The sequence below is a fragment of the Schistocerca nitens genome, chromosome 2 (assembly GCF_023898315.1).
Source record: "Schistocerca nitens isolate TAMUIC-IGC-003100 chromosome 2, iqSchNite1.1, whole genome shotgun sequence".
Lineage (NCBI taxonomy): Eukaryota > Metazoa > Arthropoda > Insecta > Orthoptera > Acrididae > Schistocerca > Schistocerca nitens.
The window spans coordinates 450,366,378-450,378,600 of NC_064615.1; the positions used below are offsets into that span (position 1 = coordinate 450,366,378).

The following is a 12,223-nucleotide window of genomic DNA, read 5'->3' on the forward strand; positions in this document are numbered from 1 at the left end:
CAACTGGGACAGTTGAAAATGTGTGCCCTGACCGGGACTTGAACCTGGGATCCCCTGCTTACATGGCAGATGCTCTCGATCCATCTGAGCCACTGAGGGCACAGAGGATAGTGTGACTGCAGGGATTTATCCCTTGTATGCTCCCTGTAAGACGCACATTCCCAACTTAATGTCCACACACTATATTCATAGTGGCCCTGCCCATTACACTCATTACTTGTAGCAGACAATCTTACTGAGTCCTGTAAGCGTTCGGGCAACACATGTATATCTGCACAGAAGAAGGTCAGTGACTGGTTAGCCTTAACTATATGAAGATGGTATCTGTTCTTTTGGACTCTCTATTGACTAAAATCTTTAGCCTTTTGTATTCAGCTTTTCCTTGTTCATCAGTTGCATTTTTGCACAGTCTTCTGTTTTTGAGAAACTTAGTCTTCTGTTTGTGGGAAACTGGATAACATTTGCTATAATTCATTTCCTCTTGTTTTTGGGTTTAGTTTTCCCAACTATCTTTTCTGCTTCTTTATATATACCAGATTCAATTTGTTCTCAGAGTTCTTTTACTCCAACCTGTTGAAAATTTTTAGCTAGGTTGTCAGATTCTTGTGTATAATGCCTTGCCAGTCCTGCAGTTTTCAGTTTTTCTATTTCCCATTTCTGTTTTACTATCTTTTTGTTCAGGTATTTAAAACCAAATTAACTTTTCATTAGGGCCACATTGCAGTCACTGTCTGTGTCTACAGGTGGATAGCTTCTGTAGCCTCTTACTTGGTTTGAAAATGTGATTTCACTAAAATGTAATCAACCTATTGTCTTCTTAAGTCTCGTGGGGCCTTTGAGATGTATCTTCTTTGCTTATGATATTGGAAAAAAAGTATTTGCAACAACTAATTGGTGCCTGGAGCATAATTCAATTAGTTGGGCTCCTCTTTAGCTCTTCTTCTAAGACTGTAGTTGCCCACAATCTCCACGTCTGGTTCTTCACTCACATTCACATTCCAGTCCCTCATAATAAGCAGGTTTTCATCCCCCTCAATAAGTCTCATCACATTACTTATTTCTTTGCTAAAGTAATTGAGAGGATTATGTATGAAAGACTGTTGAGTTTCCTAAGCAAATGCAAAATTCTAACTAATGCACAGAATGGGTTCAGGAAAAACAGGTCTACAGAAACAGCTGTATCACTTCTTGGAACAGGTTTTAACTGCAATGGATAATGAGGACTTAAACTGTGGAATATTTTTAGATCCATCCAAGGCATTTTACCTCATCAGCCATGATATTTTGCTAGAGAAATTGTATTCCTATGGAGTCCGTGGAAAAGCATACAGTTGGTTTCAATCATATGTGTGCAACAGATATCAAAGAGTTGAAATCATACATAATGGCACAAAATATTACTCAGCATATCAGAAAGTCAACTCTGGTGTACCCCAGGGTTCTGTTCCAAGCCCTCTGCGCTTCTTAGCTTTTATTAATGGTTTTCCTAAATATCTAAAAAGAGCAGAATCAGTGCTTTTTGGAGACAATACAAGCCTTTCTATCAAGGGATTAGTGAAGCTGATCTACAAGAAAAAATAACTTCAACAACTAATGAAGCAGCTGAATAGTTCAAGGACAAAAAACCATTTGGACGAATTCTAGGCAGACCACCTCCCAGAATCTCAATTCGGGTTCAGGGAAAAAAGATCCACTATCACAGCAGTGGAGCTGCTTTTAAAAAACATATGGGAAACCATTAATAAGAAGCAAAAATATTATGCTGTATTCATAGACTTCACAAAGGCCTTCGACCTCCTCGACCGATCATTAGTAAAAAGGATGCTCGACGAAACCCTGGGAAGAGACAGCGTCTGGACGAGGATTATAAACTCCATAAATGAATGGAATGAGATAAGGATCTCGGACAACCTCGACCTGTCTGAACCAATAAGGCAAACAAACGGAGTACTCCAAGGAGACCCACTAAGCCCGCTCCTGTTCATTCTGGCAGCAAAGGACATTATGGAAATCGCTCATGACGAAGATGTCGAAACATATGCCTACGCGGACGACATTGTGATAGGCTCAAAAAACTTAAAGAAACTAAAGGAGACTATAGAAGACGTGGAAAAATGGTGCAGAAAACACAAGTTTGTAATCAACACCGACAAAATGGATATGATGGTATTCAGACCAGGTGGGCAAATCCCAAAAACGACAAGAATTGCACTACAAGGAAAGCAAATATCTAACACAAAAGATTACAAATATCTAGGGATAACACTCCAGCCGTCTGCAAAGTGCTTCACTAAACACACAACGAGAAAGCGACACAGGCCATCAGAGCGATAAACGAAATAAGTTCCATCAGAACACTAAATCTAGACACAGCTATGGCACTCTTCAAATCAAAAATAATACCGATACTGGCTTATGGGATAGAAATCATATGGATACACCTAAATGAAAAGAACTTAGAAACATTGGAAAGAGTAAAAGCAACCTATATCAAAAGAGCATTAGGGGTAGCAAAAACCACAAGATCAAGATTAGTCTACCTTCTCGCCCGAGAATCTTTCCTCATCGAGGATCTAAGGACAATGTTCTTACTTCCCAACAAATCAGCATCGGAGGACCTACTAAGATCACTACTCAAGAAAAGAGAGGAAGTACCAATGGAATTCTATGGATCCGGGGCCATGAACAACCGCACTTGGACAGCAGCAAATTTTGAGATGAGACACATACTTACAAGACTCGCAGTACACGGATTCCACCATGAAATTTGTGCAAATACAACATACCACGAGCTGTCAAACCTTTGCAAGTGCATATAGAAATATGCAACAAGAGGACCAGATCAATTAGAGACTATGCAATAAATGGTTCAAATGATAATCTGTTATACTACCCGCACTGAATGTATCTACTAAGAATTATGCAGACACTCAATACATCCTTGTAATTCACTCTCAAACGATTATAATCTAATGTATAACTATAATGGCTATTTTGCTGCAATAAATATACATATTCTAGACATATAAGGAACAAAGTAAAAAATAACACAAGAATAGAGATTGGGAATAGTCTAATAGAACAAACTTCATTTACAAAATTTTTAGGTGTATGACTGGAAAATAACTTAATATGGGAAAAACATGTTGAACTATTGAAAAAAACTTAGTAAATACTGTTATATATTAAGAAAACTGCAATTTTGAAACAATACTACGTGCCTACTACACTTACATACACAGCAATCTAAGATATGGCATTATATTTTGGGGGAATAAAGATTTCACAAAAAGTTTGTTTTAAGCTCCAAAAGAGAGCTGTTCATATTCTGAAGGGTGTTGCCTACAGAGATCCTTGTAGAGGAATCTTTAAGGAGTTGAAAATTTAAACCTTCCATAGTTTATTCATCTATGAATCAGTATGTTTCCTGAAGTCAAATCAAGAATTCTCTTCTCCAAACAGTGAAGCACACAACTATCAAACCAGAAACAGGCATGATTTCCATAGAAACATACATTTGAAACCCCTGTACCAAAATAGTGTGATACAGCTACACAAAATAATGTCAATTCCTTACCAAAATTAATAAAAAGCATACAAAACTTACATATATTTAAAAAAGAATAAAAGAAGCTACTATTATGTCAAAGTTTCTACAATGCTGATGAATTTCTTTGCTATCCAAACAGATAGTGCTCATCTTTTGATTTTTCTGTATAAACCTTCATTTTTTCAACTTGCATGTAAAAAGATGACAAAATATGTAAAGTGTAATTAAGAATATTTTAATGTGTAATGAAGAAAATGTTGTTTCCCTTAATTGTTAAAAATATAAAATCATGCTCTCTCTTTCTCTCTCTCTCTGTCTCTCTCTCTCTCTCTCTCTCTCTCTCTCTCTCTCTGTCTCTCTCTCTTTCTATATGACAATTCCTATATCATGTATATGATAAAACAGATGATAACAAATTGAACTGAATTTAATTGAATAAAATACCACTTTCTCTTCTTCAGGTTTTGGGTTGTAAACTTGTATTATCAAAGTGTACTTTGGTTTAGTTTCAAGTATTAGTATTGTTCTGTTGTATTCTACAGCTGTATTGCCCGTATCTCTTGAGATGTGGGTCAGTTTATTATTATTGTTATTGTTATTATTGTTGTTATTATTCCAAGTCTTCTCACTCCGGGTCAGCCTTGATCAGTTCCAGTGTGAATGACTCTGTATTCTCCAGACAGATGTCATCTGGTTGGAACCATCTTGTTTCTGGTATTCCAAGTATGTCAATTTCCAGTCATTCCATTTCATATTTTTGTTTCCTGATTTGCTATTTTTCCCACTTTTCAAGTGGCTATTTTAAATTTGGGATTGTTTTTCTTCACTTTTTCTGTGTCTTTTGCATTCCTCACATGGAGATCTGATTGTGGGACTGTTCTATCTCCATAAAGTTGTGCAGAAGATACTGTCATAGTTTACTGCTGATTCTTGGGATATCCATGAATCTTCAATGTCATGGTTTCCTTTTGCTTCCACATCCTATGCCATTGGCTGTCATTTGGTCCTTCCACAATCAGAAATGGTTTCTCATTTCCAGGACAAGAGGGTGTCCTGTCAGCAAGCTCTGGGGTGATATCTTATACCTGTCCTCTATATAAAATTTGCAAAACACATTGCTGCAGTGACACGGGCATCAGGACTTACATTTGTTCATTAGGAGTATGTAATAAAATCCCACTATTCCGATGAGAAAGGCTGTTGTGTTGTGCAAGGTATTTTCTTACTTATGTATCTGAAACTGAATTCTGATTATGCAGTCAACTCATCATGATATAGTGCTTGAGCAATCACCGTTACTCCAATAAACGGAAAAAAACATGCAAGGTTTGTGAATCAAACTGCTCAGTTTCAAGACAAGAAGCTTCTGATGCACTGAATTCTGGATCAGTGCTCATAGGCAAGTGAGACAGAGTGTCAGCATTTGCATGCTGTGACATAGGGCAATAAAGACTTTCATATCAGTAATTTGAAAGCAGTGATGACCAATGATGTCACTTCTGCACTGTGCTACTAGGAACATCTCTTGCTGGATGAAAGAGAGCAGTTGACAGCTTATGATGTCATGAGAATTTTCTGCCTTTCAGGTATTGATGAATCTTTTTGATGTCTTATTTGATGGTTAAAGCTTCCTTTTCTAGCTGACTGTAGCTAATTTAAGCCTTGTTCAGTGTTTTACATGTGAGTGCTATAAAGTCTTCAGTGGGATGTGAGATAAAACTGCTCCAGTTCCATTTGATGATGCATTGCCTGTAAGCACCACTGGTTTGCATGGAATGTAATTATAAGATATGAATAACTAAGCGATGCATTTTTCAACTTCTGAAATGTTTGTTCACATTTCACAGTACATTTCAATGCTAGAGGTGATGCAAATGAGCAATACTTTGTGCTACATTTAGAATGAATTTCTACATCTGCATCTACATCCACATACATACTCCACAAACCACCATGTGGTGCAGGCAGAGGGAACCTTGTAACACTATTAATCTTTCCTTTCCAGTTCAACTTGCAAATAGAGTGTGGGAAAATGACTGTCTGAAAGCCTTTACATGAAATGTACATTGGTAACAGTAGAATAATTCTGCAGTTGACCTCAAATGCCGGTTCTCTAGATTTCTTCACTAGTGCCTTCCTTACAGAGATTACCATTTGAGTTAATGAAGCATCTCCATAATACTTGCAAGCTGATTGAACTTACTGGCAGTCCAGAACAATCTAACAAATGATGTCTGTGCGACTGTACATATTACTGTTTCTAAAACGTGATACTCTATCTGTCAAAAATACATAATAAATTTAGGAATTAAACATGGGATGCACACAAAAACACAGAAAGAATTTGGAAGTGATGGCTGATGGTTACATAGTTAAGTTTTTCAAGAATTGCCTGTAGTTCTCATATTTTTTTGGATGAAACCAGTTCTGGACAGGCTCTAAATGGTTAGTTGAGGGGCAAGCACCAAATGCATCAATGAGATGTCCCAAATATTCAATTTCTATATTAAAGAATGAACATTTTTGCAGATTGCACTTGGGTCCTGCTTCAGTTAAAACTCAAAAAAGACAATGTAAATTTTTGAGATGGTGTTCCAGTGCTTGTCTGGATGCTATAATGTCATCAAAATAATGTGTGTAGGATGGAACTTTCAGTGTCACTTGTTCAAGAAAACACTTAAACAATGCAGGAGCAGATGCACTTCTGAAGGGAAGGTACTGGTACTGATACAAGCCAATGTTCGTATTGACCATCAGAAGTTGAACGTAAGCATCTGCTAAATCAATTCTGGAAAAGAATCATCTTTTTGCTAGGTCATCCACAAGCTCCTCAGTGGTGTGATAGCAGGAAAGACTCAATAAATGCCTCAGTGTTAATTCTTACTTTAAGATCTGTACAAAGTCAGATCCTCATGTTCAATTTTGTAGTCATAACTGGAGGAGGTGGCCATTGACTTGCAGAAATGGGGTTTCAAGAGACCAATATAATCCAGTCATTTGAATTCAAAAGTAACTTCATCACAAACAGTGTGAGGTTCTGGATTGCATTGTAGAGCTTTGGTTGAGCATTTTCTTTGTTTGTAGTGTGTGCTTGAAAATTCTTTGCATGTTCCAGTGTGCCATCAAACACATGTCCATGTTTCACACACAACTGTTGAATACTGGCCTGGGAAACTTGTGTAGTGGAAGCATACACATTATCTTGAATATACAAATCAAATGTATCCATGCCAAAAATATTGGGATTCAAACATGACTGGACTACCATGAATGTCATTAATGTAGTTGTACTTTTATATGTTGCCTGTAACATGCACATTCTAAGAACAGTGGTATTTCTCCCATTGTAGGCCATGAAGTGTATTGTGTTTCCTGTAGCATATGGTGTCCCAATTGTTTGTAGGTATTCTGATTAATTAATGTGACTGAAGCAACAGTATCTATCTCAGATGGTGCAGTTTTATTGCAAATACATAACACTATGGACAGTTTACAATCAGTCCTCTGAATGTGACTGTCACTTCCACGTTTTGGAAGACTGCCTTTGTCTGAATTGTGCTGTTCACCTATTTGAGGGGAGGTGGTCTGAATGAGCAAAGTTTAGCACTTTGTGTGTACTTTGCAATTATTGCACTTGTGTTTACAATTACAGGAGGAATGGTTGAGAATTCAGAATGTGAGATTGTTAAGAATATTTATTAACGACCAGTTAAATATGGTTCACACTGCTCTTTACACTGTGAACAAATTGACAACATGGAACTGACTGACTATTGTACAGACTTAAACACTCACTGTTGAAAGCCCTCTGAAACTGTTGATACTATTGATATAAATGTACCACATTCCAACACATGTCCTTACATTTATATTGCAGTTTAATTACATTCAACATTTCTTGAAATTTTCAACACTGACTGCCCCTGAGTTGTCTTTGTATACTATAACACACTTCCTCAAAAATATTCAAATTATCCATAATGAACTCAATATTGGAGAAAGCTTCCTACAATGCTACACAGAAAAAGTAGAAAATTTCATAACAGTTCCTTGTTTCTTCAAATAATCTAATTACATAGCTTGTTTTAGACTTACAATCTACACAATCACCTTCCCAGTCTCCATCTGCAAAACAATCTAAGAGATCAATATTTTCAGTCCTTCCATATGTAAACATCAAATCTTTTGTTTGATACAAATATTTTAGTCCCCAAAGCATAAGACAAATAAATATCATTGTAATAATTTTGAAATATACTCATATAGTTTACACTGTACCTTATGTCTCACCATGTTCCTGATATAGAGAACTCAACAGGTTCCTGTATTTAATATTATCATGTGCTGGTTCTAATTTCAGATTACCTTCCATTGGTGTACTGTACAACTTTGATGTTCATTCTGATAGTTCTTAGCTAGAGATTCAGTACAGCTTTCCTGACTAAGAGTCATTGCATTTTTCACATAATTTTAGTCATAGTTATTCCAAGACAATTCTTCACTTTCTTTTGAAATTGCTTGGATACCATATTCTTGATTAATTGCATTTTTCCTTTACTTTTACCACAAATGATGTAATTATATTGATTAAATTATTAGCAATCTTCAGTACATAAAGGCAATAACCATATTTACTTCTTTGAAAACATAGACTTTTTGAAAATTTGTCCAAACAGTCATACCATGCTCTAGGACTTTCTCACAAACAATATAATGCCTTAAATAACTTTGCTTGTTTCAACTCATACCTTGGGGGTTGCTTCACATAAATCTCTGAGAAAACTTTTCCATGACAAAATATAGTCTGTACATTAATTTGTTGTACAATTAAGCCCTTTAGACAAGAGTATGACAAAAAAATTTCAATGCCTGCTTCATAGCAACTGCTGAAAACATATCATCTGTCATTTATTTTTGTTAGAAGCCTCTTACAACTAATCTTGCTTTACAAGAGTTACCTGATTTTCTTGTAAAAACCCCATCAAGAAATTTTACATTCCCTGGTTTCATTTCTAGTTCCCAAGTTTTATTTATATTTAAGCATTCAGTTTCCTTACACAATGGTTGGTTCCAAACTTTTAACTCATTACTATTCATTGCCGCCTCAAAATTTTCTGGATGTCCTATTAGCACTATAAATGTTTACATAACTAATGTTACTCATGACACAATCATTAAATCTATCAGGCATTCTATGTTCTCTAAATGACTTTCTCAACTCACATTTGTCTTCTTGTCTCTGGTTGTTTGGAACCCTTTGATAACCTCTTCTCCCATTTGCTCCAGTCCTTTAGATCAATACAACTGACACCTTCCACAGTATCAAAATGCCTCACAATGATAACTTTCTTGTTAATCAATACTCTGTATCCAACTTCACACTGCAGCCCACTAAAATTCTGGAGTCTGTTTTATGAGACTACTTTGGCTTTCTAAATTATTCTGGTACTCATACAAAAATTCTGCTTCCATACAGCTCGAAATGTTTAACATTAGTTTTCCTTCCAAATGGTGTATCATAAGAAGTTTTTCTTCCAATAGTATTAGCTTAAGTTCTGTTTTTGAGGTACTGTATTCAGCTGCACAAACTACTTCGGCCCAGAATCTCCTGTATGCTCCTGTTTCAGCTAATAAGCATCTTGACATATCCATATTTGACCTGTTGCATCCTTTCACTGTACCATTTAATTCATGTATGTAGGGCAGGCACACATTTAAAATGATTCCTCTCTTTCTTATAAACTGACAAATATCTGAATTTAAATATTTCTTCCCAGTGTCATGTCATAATTTCTCAGAAGGTATAGTGTCATAATTTCTCAGAAGGTTTAGCAGTCAGATTTTCAACTTCATTAATATAGTCTACAAATACATCATAAACTTGATTTTTAGATTTGATAATGTACGTTCTAGCTGCTTCACTATAATCATCAATAAAAATGAGAAAGTATCTTTCCCCACGCAAATCACGACTTGAGAGAGACCCATTCAAATCAGTATAAATAATTTTTAATGTTCATTTTATTTTAATTCTATTGTTTTCAAAAAATAAATTGTGCATTTTGTTTTTGGTACTAACTTTACACTTCATAAACTCTGAGTCTAAATTTGCTGGAACTCATCTGCTAATTGATATTTACACAACATGTTCAGATTGTTAAAATTTACATTTACAAGTATACGATACCATTTCTCCTTTACTGACAAACTAACCCTACTACTCACATTATTTACATTAATCTCTTTCTTATAAATTTTACATGTCATTTTGTACAGCCTATCTTCTTACAAAGGAACTGCCAGTAAAATATTGTCTTTTTTAAAAACTTTTGAGATATTGCCAGTGGATACAGTTCTATGCTCTTTTGGTTACCTTAGACTAGCTAAACAAATTTCAGTCCATGTCTTTGATGTTAAATACATTTTCCATTTCATCTGAAATCATGTCATTATAAACTGGAAAAATAGTTAATTATATGCCCTATTTTTGTAGCTTGCAAAGCTATACCATCCACAACTTTTACCTTCACAGGGTCTTATAAAGATAGGCAGTCAGAAAAATAATTTTTATTATTATTAGCAACATGATCTGTGAAACAACTATCCAATAACCAGTTAATTTGTAACAATATTTGAGAAGGAAAGTTGCTACTCACCATATAGCGGAGATGCTGAGTCGCAGATAAGCACAACAAAAAGACCTCTCAGAACAGAATTGAAGCTTGCGGCTATTAAGGCCTTTGTCAACAACAGACACATATACACCCCTCCTCCCCCCACCCCCCCCCCCTCCACACACACACAACACACACACTCATGCAAAACGTCACACTCACACACACCTGCAGTTTCAGGCAACCACACTGGTTTCAGTTGCCTGAGACTGCAGTCGTGTGTGTGAGTTGTGTTTGCTTCAGTGTGTGTGTGGGTGTAAGTACGTCTATTGTTGACGAAGGCCTTAACGGCCAAAAGGTTTAATCATGAGAGTCTTTTTGTTGTGCCTATCACTGACTCAGTAGCTCTGCTATATGGTGAGTAGCAACATTTTTTTCTCAAACATTGTTACATTCCTTCCTGGATTATCCAGTTAATTTGTACATTGTTACCTGACTCAACATTACTACAAGCCATTGTAGGTTTTGTCTCCATTACAAATCTGCTCATCCTGCTTCTGTTTTGTTTATATACCAGGTGCCCTGGATGACACCACTTCTCAAACCATATTGTTTACTTCAGCCATGTGACCTCTTTTTGTTATCCTCACTCCACTATGCTTTTGGTCAATGTTGTCAACTGCCATGACCATCTCCACAAAGATGCCCACAATGTGTCCCTGAATCTCTGCTTGTTCCTCACTGGTGACAGTTCCTCTTGAAATGTCCTGGTTTGCTTCACCTATAACATAACTGCCCCTGGTAGCAAGTATTAGTTTTCTTTTCAGCATGAAATGCTTTTGATTTTTTACCTTTACTTCCTTCTTTGTCTTTTACTTATAATGTACTTGACTATTTGAGCTTCTTTTAGAATGTTGATCAAGTTTCCAATATAGCTCAAAGATTCCGGCAAGGTTCTCAACATGAAATTTAGTTTCTCCTTTCCCATCACTTCCATGCCTGCTAATTTTAATTTGTTCACTGTTTTTTTTCCCAAAAGTGCTGAAGACTGTTGCCATCTCACTATAGTCTTTTAACCTCAGTCTGTCCACTTCATTTCTGCGTATGGTTTACAGTGCTGTCAGTTCATTGGAGTATAACTCATTGAACTGTTTCATTATCTCAAATGTGGTTTCCCTTTCACTCAAGAATTCCAATTGCTTTTTCAAAATTGCTCCTTATATGTAAGTCATTGTAGTCAGATTTTCTTCTTTCCAAGTATCTTTTTGTTCTTGAAGTCACTGTATAGCATTTCTTCATTTTCAGATACATTTCCATTTGCCATTTCCAACTCTCCATCAAACGCTGGTGTCTTGATGTCAGCCATATCCAATTTCACCTAGTGCACACTTCAAATAACAGTCTTCTTTTTAGTTCACAACTGGTCATTACTTTTCTGAATAACGCTCTTCCTTTTTTCTTAACAACAACATTCTGCTACCATCGTAAGACTATTTATTAATAAAAAGTTAAATACAGTTTTCATTTCTCTTTGCACTGTGAAGACATTCACATCATGGAACTGATTGACTATTGTACATACAGATGCACTCATTGTTGAGAGCACTTTTGGCACTGTCAATGCTATCAGCAAAAATGTACCACATTGCAACAGAGATCACATTTACTTGTGGCATACTGGTTACATTTGGGAACTGTAACTGTGTGGATTAATTATTTATTTTTACTTGCTGCTACCAGTGACTTTTATTTGTTTTTTGTTTAATTTAACATATTGCAATGCATTTTGAGCATGTTCTGCTAATTTTCAGGCATTTACATATACAGAAAATTGTTACTTAAAAATAAAATGTCTTAAACTAAATTAAAATAGGACTTTTTGATTATTGTTCACTGCTGTTGTAGCTAGTGGGGTATTTGAAGGGAGGGGGAGGGCACTGTTTGGTCAGAAATTGCTGTCCAGTGAGGTCTCTGCTGGTGTAAAGCTGTCCCATTGTTTATTATGACTGACACCACAGCCTGTGTGGGATGCAGATAGTTCTGCATCACTCGTTATAGA

The 12,223-nt window shown here is 36.0% G+C and overlaps 1 protein-coding gene across 1 annotated transcript in view; it reads left to right on the forward strand.

The window, feature by feature from the left end:
• LOC126236319 (esterase FE4-like) overlaps nt 1-12,223 on the forward strand; it is a 236,416-nt gene that overhangs the window by 198,912 nt on the left and 25,281 nt on the right. The gene's annotated exons all lie outside the window — the stretch shown is intronic.